This window comes from Opisthocomus hoazin, unplaced genomic scaffold (assembly GCF_030867145.1).
Source record: "Opisthocomus hoazin isolate bOpiHoa1 unplaced genomic scaffold, bOpiHoa1.hap1 HAP1_SCAFFOLD_132, whole genome shotgun sequence".
In the NCBI taxonomy this organism is placed as follows: domain Eukaryota; kingdom Metazoa; phylum Chordata; class Aves; order Opisthocomiformes; family Opisthocomidae; genus Opisthocomus; species Opisthocomus hoazin.
In genome coordinates, this window is record NW_027448874.1 from 128181 (window position 1) to 145204 (window position 17024).

A 17024-nucleotide genomic window follows, 5' to 3' on the forward strand; every position below is an offset into this window, starting at 1 on the left:
CCGCTGCTCCTCACACAGCTTCAGCCACAGCCCAGCACTCGGTGGCCACAGCTGCCCCAGCCGCCCTCCCTGCCTGGGCACCGGCTGCAGCACGCTCGGGGCACGGGGCAGAGCCCAGCTCTGCACCTCCAGCGCTGTGCCGGGACGCGGCCGAGCACACACAGCCCCAGCACCTCCTCAGCCGACGCTGCGCACAATCCACTCCGGTGCTGGGAGCACGCAGCGGCGGGTGCCGTCTCCTCCCGGCTGCCGCGCACACGGGGAAAGCGCGGCCCCTCCAAGGGCGACCCGAAGCTGTGTGCCCACCAGGAGACCAAAAGACCTGGCAGCAGCACTCGACCGAGCGCTGGGGAAGAGCAGGCCACTGATAGAGGGGATTGTAAGAAATGTGAAACTGTAACAAAAAGCCTTAATATTTTCTACTTTTTAGTAGTCTTTAGTACTGTAACTTGTATTCCTGCATGCACAGTGATCTAACGATGTAACTGTTACACTAATCCCTGCTTTCTCATTAAGGAATGTAGTGGAAGGACATGGGCACAAGCTATCACTTAGGCGTTAGACAAAATAATTAAGTGAAACAAAAGTGGTCTTGGTTCTCAGCAAATAATTGGGATAATTGTGGGATAAAAGAGACTCCTAAATAACTCTACTCCAGACAGCTCGGCCTTGGGAGGGCAAATGCGCCAAGCTACAGAGATCAGGAGGCACCAAGAGGGCAACAAGACCGGAGCCAAACCACCTGAAGGACACGATATACGTGATCCTGGAACGGAGTTTGCGCAGAGACAAATGTCAATCAGTGAACAGCGTGATGAAGAGGATGGGCCTTCATCTTGGGACCCCCAAAGACCACCCAAAGATGCTAACAGACATGCGTGAAAGATATTTACATATGCTAATTAGTTCCTAGAAATATAATGAGTATTTACATGTGTGATTGTATTTAACCTGAAGCAACAGGGTGTCTGGTGCGCAGGTTTGGAGGAGAAATCCCCGGTGTGCCCGGCGCCGCAATAAAGAATCCCTGCTGAGCAGTGTACATTGTGCTGTGAGGTTTTCCTACCGGATCTTCGAATCAGTTTGGCACCCCAGATGGGACCCATTCTGTTCGGCTGCGGGACCCGGTAAGAAGAGGACCCCCTTGGGTCCTCGGGAGCCTTTTCCCAAAGGGGATCCTCGCCTTATCTGGATCACCGCGGGAACAGACAAGGACCATCTGTGAGTAAAGGTATTCTTTTACTACTCTTTACTACCGACGGGGTTCGAGTCCCCTGAGTCGTAATTTAATTACGCAGGGAGAGTATACCGGGCTGCCAGCACCTTAGAGGTATACAGGGGTTCAAGTCCCCACTGTAGGGGTTCAAGTCCCCACTGGATGCGGTCTTGACTGATACATGGATCATTATTCTGGAAATTGCCTACGATTCTGGCAATCGGTTTGGATTGCAGTAACTCCGGGTTAAAATTGTGTGACTGTGTGTGAGGCCTCTGTGTGAATAAGACACCTAAACAAGGGTGAGTGTGGAGTTTTGACCTGCGGTTCTGTTCTCCCGCAAGGGAAGCAGCCGGTGAAAAACAAAGTGTAAGAAAACAGTGAATGTTTATTTTAAAGTAATTATCCTATGTTGTTATTATACTACTAGTGATAATCATAATAGTATGTTGTATTTGTTATAAGTGTCGTACAACATTCCGGTGTAAAATTGCGGTTCAGTAACTATTTCTCGTAGCTTAAAGTATAGAATTTGGTTAAGTAATTAGAGCTGTCGGCGTCAGAAGGGTTGGTTTAGGCTTGTTTGTTAGGGTTTGCTGTACATTGATTGGGGAACAAAGAGGTGGACGTGCTGCATAATGGGAACTTCACAGAGCAAAGAGATTCTGAAGAAGAGCCCCTTGGGCTGTATTTTGCATCACTGGAAGGAGACAGGGGGACCCCCGGGAGGTAGTGTGAATAAATGGACGTTAGTTAAGTATTGTAATCAATGGTGGCCGTTGTACAAGTTAGATGATGAGGCAAAGTGGCCTGAGAATGGCACCCTGGATTATAATACTTTGCTACAGCTCATGTTGTTCTTGAGAAGAGAAGGAAAATGGGATGAGGTCTCCTATGCCAAAATGTTTTTCACTTTGTGAAATCACCCCGAGTGGCAAAAAGAAAGTGGTATAAATCTAGCCCCGCAGACTGGCATTAGAAAGGGATAGAAAGAACGAGCTGGGAAAACTTAAGCGGTGTTGTTCTGCGTGCAGCATAGGGCAAAGGTGTCTGAAAACAAAAGGGAATCAGAAGAAAGTGGAGGAGCGCAGGGAGGATTTTGTGTCACACCCCCCCCCTCCCCGATGCTGGGTCGGCTGCGGGAACCCCCGCCCGCGCAGACGGGGACGAGGCCTCTGATGAGGGCGGAGCGCCACCTAGCGCTCAAGTCTCGTCACTGCTCGGACTCGTAGTGAGGTGGGACCCATCATCCAAGCCCCTTTAAGACAGGCGATGGGGCCGGGGGGGCCGACCCTGATAAGAACACCCTTCCAAATGGAAGATACAGACAAATGGAGAGAAACTGTAAAGGAATCCAGGGAAGATCCTAGCGGGGTAGCCAAGAAATTTGAACGGATAGTTAAGAATTTGGATCCGGATTGGAAAGATGTGGATTTGATGGTCGAGGCAATGACAGAGACTGAGAAAGGAATTGTGTTAAAAACAGCAGGGGATCATGTGAGGGCACAAATTACTGCAGGTACTTTACAAGGGACCGAGGAGCAACATGTTCCACTCAGAGACCCGGGTGGGACCCTAATGATCACACGCAGTATCGACTGTTACAGCAATACCGTATTTGGGTTCAGTGTGGGCTGGAACACGGGATCCCGAAAGCAGTAAACTGGTCAGCCTTGTATGAAGTAAAACAAGGTCCGACAGAGACCCCGAGAGAATTCCTGGATAGATTACGAACAGCAGTGCGGAAACACACAACCATAGATCCGACATCAGATGCAGCTAGACAGCAGCTGGTATCTCTGTTTATAGGACAGGCTGCTAATGATATTAGAAAGAAGCTGCAGAAGCTTAAAGAACCAGATGTAAGGAATTTAGAGACGCTAGTGGAAGAGGCGTGGCGAGTGTATCGTAACAGGGATGAGAACAGTAAGAGGAATTACGATCAAAGGAGACTAAAAAGCAATGAGTGCGCTCGTTGTAAGGGATTCGGACATTGGCAGAGGGAATGTCCACAGAAGAGAAAGGCACCCTGCCCCACAATAGCTGCTGACCTACAGGACACTGAATGACGGGGACCTGGGGAATCCACCCTAGCGGATCCACTGGTTAATATCAAGCTAGGGAAACGCAGTGTGGAATTTTTGGTAGACACTGGTGCGTCGTTTTCTGTTTTAAATCAACAACTGATGCCTTTGGGTAAGGATTTTATAACCGTTGTGGGCGCTACAGGCCAATCGGAAAAGGCATATTTTCTAAAACCATTAAAGTACAAATTAGGTAAGCAAATTGGAATACACAGATTTTTGTACCTGCCTGGGGCCCCTAAGTCCCTTCTAGGACGAGACATGTTGGAACAACTGAATGCCACAATCATTTTCAGAAAGGCACAAATAGAATTTAAAATTGAGGATACTAAATTAACCAAAATTCTGAGCCTGGCATTGATTCAAATTTTAGAAAAAGGAGAAATACCTCAGGATATACTGGACCAAGCGTATCCAGGGGTATGGGCTTCGGGAACCCCAGGCAGAGCCAAAAATGCAGACCCAATAGAGATAAAATTGAAGCCTGGAGCTTGACCAGTTAAGATCAAACAATACCCCCTTAAGCTAGAGGACTGAAGAGGAATTAAGAAAATAATTGATAGTTTTATAAATTTTGGATTGTTAGTGTAATGTGAATCTGAATACAACACCCCCATTTTGCCAGTGAAGAAGTCGGATGGGAAAAGTTACAGGTTAGTACAAGATTTGAGGGCAATTAATCAAATCGTGGAAGATCTCTACCCAGTAGTAGCTAATCCCTATACCTTGTTGAATAAACTGGAAGATAGCCAGGGATGGTTTACCGTACTGGATTTAAAAGATGCCTTTTTCTCTTTACCTCTGGCCTCAAACAGTCAGAACCTATTCGCTTTTGAATGGGAAAATCCAGATTCTGGACGAAAAACCCAGTTAACCTGGACAGTGTTACCCCAAGGTTTCAAAAATAGCCCTACCATCTTTGGAAATCAGCTAGCTCGGGATCTCGAAAAGTGGGATCCTCTGACACAAAAGGGGACTTGGTTACAATCTGTCGATGATCTCCTCATCGCTGCAGAAACAGAGCGGGATTGCAAAAAATGGACAGTGAGTCTTCTTAATTTCCTGGGACTGAATGGTTATCGAGTTTCTCAACAGAAAGCTCAGATGATTCAACAACAAGTGACTCACCTCGGACTGAAAATCTCAAGAGGACAACGAGAACTGGGAAGAGAGAGGAAAGAAGCAATCTGCCGGACTCCAGAACCACAAACGGTAAAAGAATTAAGAGCCTTTTTAGGAATGACAGGATGGTGTAGACTATGGATATATAATTATGGGCTAATGGTAAAACCCTTGTATGAACTGTTGAAAAATAATGCCAGATACCTGATTTGGACCGGAGATGCAAAAAGGGCTTTTGAACAATTAAAAAGGGAACTTATGAGAGCCCCGGCTCTTGGACTTCCAAATGTTCTAAAACCCTTTTGGCTACTTTCTCACGAGAGACAAGGCGTTGCCCTGGGAGTGCTCGCTCAACAGCTGGGGCTGCACAAGGGAGCAGTGGCATATTTCTCCAAGCAATTGGATGGGGCAGGCAAAGGATGGCCTGGGTGTCTGCGAGCTGTTGCAGCAGTTGTCCTTAACATTCAAGAAGCTCCTAAGTTCACTATGGGCCAGAAAACGACAGTCGTAGTCTCACACACAGTTTCTGCAGTATTGGAACAAAAGGGGGGCCATTGGCTCTCACCATCCCGATTCCTGAAGGACCAGGCTGTTTTGGTGGAACAAGATGATGTTAATATTGTGACAGCTAACATCGTAAATCCAGCATCTTTTCTTAGTAAAGATTCCGCCACTATGGAACCTCTAACGCACGACTGCTTGGAGACTATTGAAACAGTCTGTTCCAGCAGACCTGATTTAAAGGAGGAACCGTTGGAAAGCGCAGAGGACTCCTGGTTCACCGATGGCAGCAGCTTCATAAAAGACGGAGCTCGTAAAGCAGGGTATGCAGTAACCACCGCACACAAGGTAATCAAGGCAGAACCTTTACCTGCAGGTACGTCTGCTCAAAAGGCAGAGATAATCGCTTTAACTAGAGCCTTAGAATTGGCGAAAGGAAAGAAAATAAATATTTGGACAGACTCCAAATACGCCTTCGGGGTCGTCCATGCTCATGGAGCATTGTGGAAAGAACGAGGACTGCCCACAGCTCAAGGTAAACACATCAAGCATGCCAAAGAAATCTTGCAGCTTTTGGAAGCTATAAATCTACCAGAACAAGTGGCAATAATGCATTGCAGAGAGCATCAAAAAGGTAACACTGAACAGGAACTGGGAAATAAACTGCAGGTCAAGAGGCTAAAAGCGCAGCAGAAAGAAATTCTGTAAAAACCTTGGCACTGGTACCAGGCGGTAAGCTCGTAGATACAGAAATGGAATTTAAATATTCAAAAGAAGATATGAAATTAGTAAAGGATTTGGGAGCCAGTGAGCAAGGTAAGATGTATTTAACACCAGATAATCGTATAGTTATACCTTCAAACCTATTATGGGAAGTAGTCAGAACAGAACACAACAAAACTCACTGGGGAGCAGATGCATTGTATAAAGATTGAACAAGAGAACAGTAGGCAGAAACCTGTACACTACTGTAAAACAAGCAACCCAAATGTGTGAAATTTGTCTGAGAAATAATCCAAATACAACATGCAAAGTACACTTTGGGAAAACTGGAAAGGGCAACATAGCAGGACAACACTGGCAAATAGATTTTTCAGAACTTCCAAGAAAAGGGGGGTATCGATACTTGCTGGTTATAACAGACACGTTTGCCGGATGGCCTGAAGCGTTTCCCTGTAGAACAAATAAGGCTCGGGAAGTGGTACGAATTCTGTTAAATGAAATCATACCCCGGTTTGAGGTGCCAGCAATCATATCCTCGGACAGAGGGTCACATTTTTGCGCACTAGTAGTACAGCACATCAGTAAAATTCTGGGTATTGATTGGCAGCTACACACCCCCTACAGACCGCAGGCAAGTGGCCAAGTAGAAAAAATGAATCATTGGAGCAAACAACTGGCAAAAATCGGTCAGGAGGCAAATTTGTCTTGGGACAAAGCTCTACCCTTAGCTTTACTGAGAATCAGAGTAAAACCCAGGAGCAAAGAGGGCATTAGTCCATTTGAAATTTTGTTTGGAAGGCCTTATCAATTGTCATATCAAGCAGGGGACATGGTGCAAATTGGGGAGGGGTACTTACAAGAGTATCTGTTAGCTTTGGGAAAGCAGATAAATAATGTTCAAAAATGAGAAGCACGGGGTAGGAGCCTAGACCAACCAATACACTTAATCAAACCTGGAGACTGGGTTTTTGTTAAGACTCTTTCAGGTGATCCCCTTGGAGAGAAGTGGAACGGACCTTATCAAGAGCTGCTAACCGCTTGTACTGCAATCAAAATCCGAGAACAACCAGCTCGGATTCATTATTCAAGGGTCAAGAAAGCCTCTGTTCCCTGGACTGTACAACAACAGTCGCATCTCAAGATAAAAATAACAAGACGACCACGATGGGTCTAACTCCGTGGGTAATGATGGTAGCCATGAGTCCAGCTATTTGATAAACTCACCTCATGGCTACCAAATTTATCCTGGTTAAAGAACCTGTTTCTCCTAGCTCTTGTGACAGGAGGTGTATGTGTTTTGGCCTACATAATGATTCAATGCTGCAAGTGCTGTGATCGATTATGTTGGGAATGTAAGAATGGACTGATCTGATGATTACTAAGACTTTTTGATCTAAAAGAAACAAAAGTCTTAAAGAGAAGGGGGGAATGATAGAGGGGATTGTAAGAAATGTGAAACTATAACAAAAAGCCTTAATATTTTGTAGTTTTTAGTAGTCTTTAGTACTGTAGCTTGTATTCCTGCATGCACAGTGATCTAACGATGTAACTGTTACACTAATCCCTGCTTTCTCATTAAGGAATGTAGTGGAAGGACATGGGCACAAGCTATCACTTAGTCGTTAGACAAAATAATTAAGTGAAACAAAAGTGGTCTTGGTTCTCAGCAAATAATTGGGATAATTGTGGGATAAAAGAGACTCCTAAATAACTCTACTCCAGACAGCTCGGCCTTGGGAGGGCAAATGCGCCAAGCTACAGAGATCAGGAGGCACCAAGAGGGCAACAAGACCGGAGCCAAACCACCTGAAGGACACGATATACGTGATCCTGGAACGGAGTTTGCGCAGAGACAAATGTCAATCAGTGAACAGCGTGATGAAGAGGATGGGCCTTCATCTTGGGACCCCCAAAGACCACCCAAAGATGCTAACAGACATGCGTGAAAGATATTTACATATGCTAATTAGTTCCTAGAAATATAATGAGTATTTACATGTGTGATTGTATTTAACCTGAAGCAACAGGGTGTCTGGTGCGCACGTTTGGAGGAGAAATCCCCGGTGTGCCCAGCGCCGCAATAAAGAATCCCTGCTGAGCAGTGTACATTGTGCTGTGAGGTTTTCCTACCGGATCTTCGAATCACCACCTTCCCTCGCGCCCTCGAGGCCCTTGTTCCTGCCTCTGCCTCGCTCCACGCAGCGCAGCACGCAGCAGCACACGCAGCCGTCACAAATGCATCTGCCGGGTGGCACAAGGGGGCTGCGGATGCAGCTTGGGCCGCACGCGGCTCGGCTGAATCCACTTCTTCTTCTTCCCCCGCAAAAATCCTCTTTAAACACAACAGCACTTGCACCCACCGCCCACGAGAGCCGCCGGGAGGGGCCAGGGACACCCCAGCCCCCTTCACCCTCTCCTCCCCACCACGCCCTGGGGAGCCTGCTGGGGCGGGACGGAACACGGGAGCCCCCACGTCCCTTCCTGGAGACGCCACAGAGTCCCCAGCACCCAACAGCCACCACAGAACATGGCGCGGCCACCGCTGTGGCTCCCACCCCGCGGCCCCCGCGCCCCGGACCCTGCACACTTTTCTGCTCCCTGAAACCTTCTGCCCCCCAGGCAGGCACCCACCCCGACCCCTGCAGCCCGCGGACGCTCTCGGGGACAAGAGCGGAGGTGACCGCCGGCCATCGCTCCCCTCTCTCCTGCAGCCTCAGCCAACCTCTGCCAACCGCCCGCGCAGCAGCAGCCCTTCCCCGCAGCCTGGGCACCCCCACTCTGGGGGGCTCCCCCGGCACGGGGGGCTCCCCCGGCCCCCCAGCCACCACCACCACCACCTACGGCAGCCCTGCCTGCTCTGCCACCCCGACACCTTCGCCAGCCCCACCAGCCCCAGACCCCGGGCACCCTCAGCACCCCCAGACCCCGGGCACTCCCACCACCCCACCACCCCTGTCCCCACCGCACTTTTCGCACGGGGCTGCAGCAAGACCGGCCGAGCGGCCCTGCCCTCGCCTGCCTGATGCGCGCCCAGGAAATCCCATTCCCAGACCATTCCCCAAGCACTTGGGGCCATCTCTCCCGGTTCACCTCCCAGCAGCGACTCTCCTCCCCGATTCCCAGCCCCGTCCCACCAGCACAGCAGCTCGTCCCACGGGGACCACCCTGCCCACCACCTCCCCATGCGCCTGGCGCAGAGCCGGGGGACGTCGGCGATGGGGGACAGTTCGGCGGGTGCCCCTCGAGGGTCCCCCCGGCCCACCGCCGCTCCCTCTCGCCGACCCAGGGCTGCAGATGGCTCCGTGCAGCTGCTGCTTCGACCCCCGCCTCTTCCACATCCTGTGGACCAGCTCCCACCTGCCTCCACCGGCCCACACTGCGCTGGACCCCAGCACCGTTCCTCTGCCGGCTGCTGCCCTGGGGGGCCCCGGGGTTCCTCCGTCCTGGGCAGCCCCTGGGACACTTCAGGGCCGCCCACACCACCGGGCACCCGGCAGAAATCAGAGCGCAGTGGTGGCCCCAGCCCCCCTGCTGCAGCCAATGTCCGTCCCCGGTGACCAGGACATCGTGGGGCAGCCGGCACAGAACACCATTGCCGGCACGGCCACCACCGTGGGGGCACAGCCGGGCAGGGACATCCCCCCAGACAGCGACGTCACCCCCAGCCCCTCTGCTTGACCCCCAAAGCCTTGGCGACCTGGCAGATGACGTGGAGGTGTCCGAGGAGGAACTTCTTCGAGAGGCCCTAAGGCTCTTCGGTTCCTCCTCGGACACCCTGGGGGTCAGCCAGGAGGGGCCCGGCAGCGTCCCCCTGCCTGGGGACCCTGCGGGCACCGGCAGGGAGGGGGGAGCGGTGGCCCCAGCACCACTGGAGAAGCCAGCGTCCATCCCTGGCTACCTGGACGTCGAGGGGCAACCGGCAGACACCACCACTGCCGGCACAGCCACCCCCGCAGGGGCATCCCCGCGCAGCGACGTCCCCCCCAGCCCCTCTCCTGCGCCCCAGAACCAACACCTTGGGGACCCGGCTGACCACCTTGAGGTGTCCAAGGAGGAACTTCTTCAAGAGGCCCAAAGGCTCTTCCGTTCCTCCTCGGACTCCCTCGGGCTCAGCCGGGACGGTGCCAGCAGCGTCTCCGTGCCTGGGGACCCTGCGGGCACCGGCACAGCCATCCCCCCCGCGCCTTCCCCTCGCTGTCGCTGCCCCAGGACCTGCTCAGCCCCAACTCCAGCCCCCTCGGCTCTGGCAGGCAGCACGGGGGTCCCAGGGGGGGATTAGACCCAGAGAAGGGAAGAGAGGGAGGAGGGGGGAGGAGTGGGGGGGAAGCGGGGGAGGACGGGAGGTGTATTTTTGGGGGGGAGGGCGGTTAGAGAAGCTTTAGAGGGGGGTGTCTTTTGGGAGGGAGGGGGGTTAGAATAGCCCTATGGGGCCTTTTCCCTTGATTTCTCGTTTTTCCATTAAAAGTTGTTTCTCCACAACGGCTCCGTGATTGTGTGGGAGGGGGAGGGAGCGCAGGGGGCACCGGGAAACAGCACCCAGGAGGTGCAAAAGCCTCGCTGAGCCCCAGATCGCAGCTGCCAAGCCCCAAAGGGCAGCCGGCCGGCCCCAGGCCCCAGCACCCCCAGCGGGGCAGGCAGTGCCGGGGGGCACTCCCCTGTCCCCCTCCCCAGGGGAAGCAGCCCTGCGGCGGGGCAGCCAGCACGCACGCGTCCTCGCGGGACTCACCGACACGGCCCCACGCACCAAGCAGCACGCGGCCCTGGGACAAGGACAGACCCTGGGGGCCGGCACGGGGACGGACACACGACAACAAGGGCTCCAGCGCCTTCGTCTGCAGCACAACCAGTGTCCCCTCCAGCTGGGACCGGGCTCGCTGCAAAGCCCTGCAAAGTGATACCCGTAAATGTAAAATTTCCACTTCCCAGAGTGATTGGCATTAAACTAAACGAGATCCTTGCTGTTTTGAGAAGACAGGAAAGCTCTAAGACAGAGAGGCTCCTCAATAATTCTACCCCAGACAGCTCAGCCTTGGGAGGGCAGATGCACCAAGCTACAGAGAGAAAGAGGCACCAGGAGGGCAACAAGACCGGAGCAAAACAACCTGGAAGGACACGGGATACGTGATCTTAGAACGGAGTCTGCGCAGAAACAAAGGTCGGCCAGCGGACACTGTAACAGACTGGAAGATGATTCCTGTCAAGTGCACATATTGTGCACCTGTGGAAACCAGCATCCTGTGAAATAACAAAACCACCTAAGGCATGGAACAACAGACAGCACAGCTGTGGGGTTGAGACCAGGCTAACTATATCGCTTGTGCAAGGAAAAAACCAAGTGTGCATGCGCTTACAGGAAAAGGACATTTTAGAGGACACCGAGGAAGAAGAGACTCTTCATCCCGAAGACCGCCAGAAGAACTATAAAGACCACCAACATCATGAAATGCATGCGTCAATAAACGATGCCACGTAAGCACAGAGAATCAAAAGGAGGAGGAGACTTCGACCACTACATCGAGAAGGAGGAGACCAAGAGCCCCACCTGAGGCTCAGCAAAGCCGTCTTTGATGCAGAGCCTGGGAAAACCGGAGCCAGTGGATGAACTCGGAGCTTTCACAGGCGGCCTCAGCATCAGTGCTGAGAGCAGCTTCCACACGCCAAGCACAGGCATGGAGAAACAGCTTGTCACGAGCAGCCAGTCCTCTCCGAGGTCTCCAGGCAGCTTGGCACCAGGGAGGGTTCCTCAAGCAAGCTCCTTGTCGGGGAGAGGGTCTAGGAGGAGGCTCTCCCACCATGGGCATTCTCAAGTCCAGCTCCTCGAGAACATGGCCTTGCTGCCCGCTCTCTTCCCCTACAGAGGCTGAACCAGCTGCCCAGTGGCTCGGGCCATCTCCGTTTCCAGCGGAGCCCAGCAGTCCGTAAGCATCCCAAGACGGCGCCTGTGTGGATCCTGCCCCTCTCGTACAGGCCCACGCTGGCCGGGCTGGTGTTTGAGGGCTCTGCACGGCACGCACACAGCGCCTACCAAAAAGCTCTGCTCAGCGCTACCACATCATTTCTAGCTCAACTCAGCGGCACAAAGACAAACAGGGAGAGGCCACGGCCCCACGTGCAAAGGGAGCAGAACACACAGCAAAAGATGTCAGGGGCAACCCTGGAAGCAGCCACAGGCCGTCCACCACGACCTCCAGATCGGGGTCCCGCAGCTCAGCCCGCCACCCACACTGCTTCGAGAGCGCTGCGCCAGCGGCTCTTCCCATCTCCTGCGAGGGGAGAGAACAGGCACAGGCAGCAGAAATAACGGGGTCAAGAAAACTACAGATCACAGCCTTGCCTGCACCATCCTCACAAACACCTGGGGAGAGAAATGGTCTCTTTTATCCCTACAAGAACATTGGTACAAAGACCAGAAGAGGCACCCCAGGGCACAGCCAGCGAGCCAGGGGCAGAGCAGAGGCACGGCAGGACAAAACGACGGTCACTCAGCTCCAGCGCAGGAGGCCGAAGTTCAAGTCCTGCCCAAGCCACAACAAAAGCTGTCATCATTTTAGAATTGTTTATCGCGCACAAAATATTTCTGGCGGCTGTAACCCAGAGAACCTAAGAGCAAACTTGTGAAGGCACAACTGCAACTCACAATTTTAATGCTGTTAGGGCATCCAGAAAGCTCTGAACACCTTCAGAGCAGGATAGCTCACACGCACAGCACAAACTGAAGCAAACATTCCTGCTGGCAGGCTGATGCGTCCCACCTTCCCAAGGCACCAGCTTTAGCAGCAAAGAAAGAAAGATCTCGCTAAACGACTGTTATCTTCAAGTAAGAGAAATCTGCATAAATTGCAGCTACACAGGGTTTCTTTTCGATTTTTTTTTCCTTTCCTCACAGTAGAAAGATACCGTAGATGGGTGAAGTGCTGCATGGAAAGGGCCCCTGGAGGTGTCTGTGCCACCACCCTCTCCCAGCCACTAATGCCATCTGGCCCCCAGGGCACCTCCCAGGGCTGCACCACCCTCCTGGGGAACAAGTTCTCCCCAACACCCACCCAGAGCACAGCGAAGCTGCACATTCTGCCTTTTGCCCATCTTCTCCACTGTCTGCCACAACTGAGAGGAATCCGGCTCCATTGTCCTCGCAATGGCCCTTTAAGCACCTGCAAACCACCATCAGATCACTCCTCAGGCTCCACGAGCCCAGCCAACCCAAACTCTTGCCTTTACTTGTCCACAATAACAGGCATTGATTGGAAACAAATTCAGGGTAACAGTGCCCACAAATTAACAACAGCCCTTGGATTTCTACTTGTTTAAGGTAAATGCAGGTTAAGGGCTTTTCTGAGAAAATGCAGAAAAAGCTTCAATCCGCTTGCTGTTCTAAAACAGACAACACACAGCTGAAATGACAAATGAACTACACATCTCTCTTCCCCTTCGCCACCTTCTTCTAACACGCAGACACTTTAGCATAGAGCGTACCTGTGAAGGAAGTATTCTGGCAATCGCCCCGCGACAGCGACGAGAAACTCCGAAACTGCTGCCAAGCTGCTCATTCGCAGCAGGTTTCTCCCCCTGCTTCTGGGAGGGTCTCCTAAGGAAGCCTGGCTTGCAGCCCGGCAGCCCTGAGGGCTCTTTCTCTCCGGTCCCACACACCTCTCTCCAGCTTCCACTCGACCCTCCTCAGGCACGGGCTCTCTCACCTGTTCCGTTTGCTGCCTTTTCGCTGCAGGATTTGTCTCTTCTGCCGATTTCCTCTTCAGAGGCAAGCGGTCTTCTGGAGAGACGCTGTCTTTCTTCCCCTCACACCCGTGAAGGTTTCTCCAGGTGGAGAGAACATCCAGCCAATGCCTTGGCTCCTCAGTGACAAGGCTTTGAACCTCATGCAGCATTTTCCCTGGAAGAAAAAGCAGCTTCAGGTTCAGTAGTTCAGGCTCAGCATTTGGTTTTCCTGCAGACCGAGAACAGCTGTTAGCAGAGACCGTGTTCAGATTTCATTGATGTGTGAGCCCAGGAACCGCAGCAGCAGCCATCACAGGCACAGCTGAGCTCTCAGCGCCCACCTACCCCCCAGCAGAGACCCAGGCCTCCCTCTGGTTACGAGCTCTGCAGAACCAAGAGTAAATCGTGCAGGGGTCGAACTCTGCACAAGAATTCAGCAGCCCTAGAAACCAGCCCAGCCCTGAGAGTCACTCCCAGGGACGGAGGACCAGCCTAACGCACCATCCTCCCCGAAAGCCCTTGGTCCAGGATGAGAGATGTGGGGCACTTTCCAGGGCTGAAACACAGACACGAACGTGAATCGCACTGATCCAGCCGGGGCCTCCCGCGCCCGCCCTGCCCGCAGCCCGGGGGGGCCGGGCCGCGCCTCCGCTCCCGGCCCCCGCCCGCGGGGCCGGCCCCGCAGCAGCGGAACAGCCGCTCCCCGCAGCCGGGTCTCCGCCGCTCCCCCGCCGCCCCGCGCTGGACAAGACCTTTCCCGGCCGCAGCCCGCCCCGGAAAGCCGCACACCCAGCCCCGCCGCCGAGGCGTTTCGGGCGGGCCCCTCCCGCAGCCCCGGCGCCCGCGGGGAGGGGGGCGGCGCGGCCCCGCGGCTCGGCCGAGCGGAGACGGCCCGGCCCTGGGGGGCCCTTCCCGCCCCGGCCCCGGCCCGACCCGCGGGACCCCCGCAGGCGGCGGCACCGCCCGCGCCGCGCCCGCCCGGCTCCGGGGCGCCCGGCGAACGAGGCCGCGCTCCCCGCTGCTCCACTCCGCACCGCAACGGGCCGGGCGGGCCCCGGCGCCCGCGGCCCCCGCGCCGGGAGAGGCTCCGGCCCCCCCCGCCTCCATCTCGGCCCCCCCGCCATCTCGGCCCCCCCGCCGGGACCGGGCCTTGACGGGCGGCAGCGGCCCCGGGGCGCGGAGGCGGTGTCCGCACCCAGGCGGCGGGGGAGGGCGATCCGCGGGCACCCCCACCCCCCCCCGGGAGCGGGTCAGCAGCCGCGGCCCGGGGGAAGCGCCGGGAGGGCGGGGGGGCCGTCAGCTGCCCCCCACGGGCGACCTTCTGCGGCCCCGCAGGCACCTGCGGGGGTTTGACCGGGGGCAGGCGGGGGCTGGAAACCCGACGGGACAGCCGCTGGGACAGAGAAGGGGGGGACGGGCCGGCGGGGCGAGCACCGGCACCGCCGGCAGCTGCAGCTGAGCCCCGCGAGCGGCAGCAGGAGCAGCCTCCTGTACGGGGGGGGGGGGGGGGGGAAGCCCCCATCCCTGGGGCCAAACCCCCTCCGGCTGCTGCGGCAGAGCGGCCGAGGAACAAACTCAGCTCCCTCGGCCAGCGGGGGAGATGGGGGGAGGCTGCGCGCTGGCTCGCTCCTCCTCTCCTGTCCTTAGTGCACAAATTTCACTCCCTTCCCGGCACCCAGCTCCACCTGAACTTCACCAGAGCTCTGTCACAGCAATTCAATATCTCGTTTTTGAGGCGGGAGGTGGTAATTTTTTTGTGCTGGGTTTTTTTTGTTTTTGACAGCCTTTCCCCCCCACCACCCCTTTTTTCCTCCTCTCTACTTCCAGTGACAGAACTTAACAGATGTAAATTCTGAACAAATGCCCGAAGGTATTTCTTAGTTTCCTCCCACGTTTTTTGTTTCTGAACTTTTGCACTGAGGCTCATTATTTAATAGCCACAAAACATACCGAGAAATTGAAAACCTAACCATTAAGTACAGGATTTTTACCATGATTTGTAACAGAAGTCAGTACTGAGCTTTGATCTACTGATAACACAAGCCAATGGTCCTCTAATCAAGCTAACAGATTCCCTTCTGAAAGTCACTCCTCAAATGCGACATCAGAAATGCTCCCGGGGCCCGCGGGCCTCTGACGGCACGCTGATTAACCCAGCAGGCTTGTCCGTGCTGCCAAACACCCACCGGACTCACGGCAGCACTGGGCCAGAGGCTTCACCTCCATCCGAACACCACAAGCTTTGATTCAAGCTTCAGAACCCTCCACTCTTCAGTCTGCCAGCAAGAGACCCCGAGGGGGGGCAGAGTAACAGATACAGCGTTAGCACTGCGGAACAGACACCAATCTCAATACAAAAGTGCGGCAATTTCCAGGCACATTCACCTCATTGCTCACTCAAATCCCGCTGGAAGGTTACATTAGCATTTATTAAGCAAGTTCCATGGGGAGGGAAGGCCACGAGGCTCTGGGAGAACCCTGTACAATGTGAAAGCTGCGCAATCATACTACGTAAATATTCTACAAGTAAAAAGTCGGGGGGGGGTGTCCCCGCAAACCCACAATATCACATTTTTCTTACCACTATGAGCAGTCCACCGTTTTGTTCCACTTCAGCTGTTTCCACAAGCAGTTCAATAGCTTTTCTCTTCCCAATTATTTTCACTACTCGGGCAATTAAATCTTTCTTTGGCTCACAAAGCCTGAGAGGAGGGGAAAAAAAAGATACACTTACTGTCAGCATAATTTCTTGAGTAAAACTGACCATGGAACTTCCATAATGAGTAGTTCATTCTGTGGGAGATAAAACTGTGCTAAAATGACAGAGTCCATACATTTAAATGTGTTTCAGTGGCTCCTTGAACCAGATTTCTTTTTCTAAAGCATGCATTTTAAAAATTTGTTTCAATTAAAATGCACTGAGTGATTATTATTTTCTATTGATGTGTGAAAGATTAAACCAAATGAGAAACTCTAAAGACCTGTATAAATCTCTGAAACTGAACTATAAAAGTCTGCTGTGCATTTAGCAGTTGACAGTACAGCACCTTTTATAGTTAAATCTACACTTGCTGTTGTCTGTAGCTAGTTGTTGAAGTTCTCCTGTATCGTGTGCCATTCAGACAAACATACAGAATAAAAATTAAACCATTCTGTTGACTAATCTATGACAACCTACAAAATGCAAACAAGAACAAAACACTGCAATATGACCGAGTTAAATTGGGTTCTTTTGTTAGCAACAACGTCCTCGTACAAAAGTTCTCATCCTCAGTCTGCATGAAGGGAGAGGCTCTCACAGCATCAATTCACTGTGCCGAAGCACGTGCTCCCACTGGAAAACATCATCACCCCACACACCAACACCTCCTGTCCAGAGCAAGAGTTCAGATGCTAAAGTCTCATGTTCTCAGTGGCAAAGCTCCTCACTAAGCACAGTCCCGAGCACGACAGCTCAGTGGTTTTACACTTCAGGGACCAACAGGCCACCACCACCTCCTAAGTTTCTTGAAGACTGCTGTCTGGCCTCCTTGCTTCCGATGACATTGGCATGCTCTACAGCTGCATACATTACAGTGACTGCATAACAGAAGGGATCTGACCGCAGATGTGAACAACCAGCCTAGCTTCAACCGTATGATTGAAGTTACCTGAAATTAAATGTT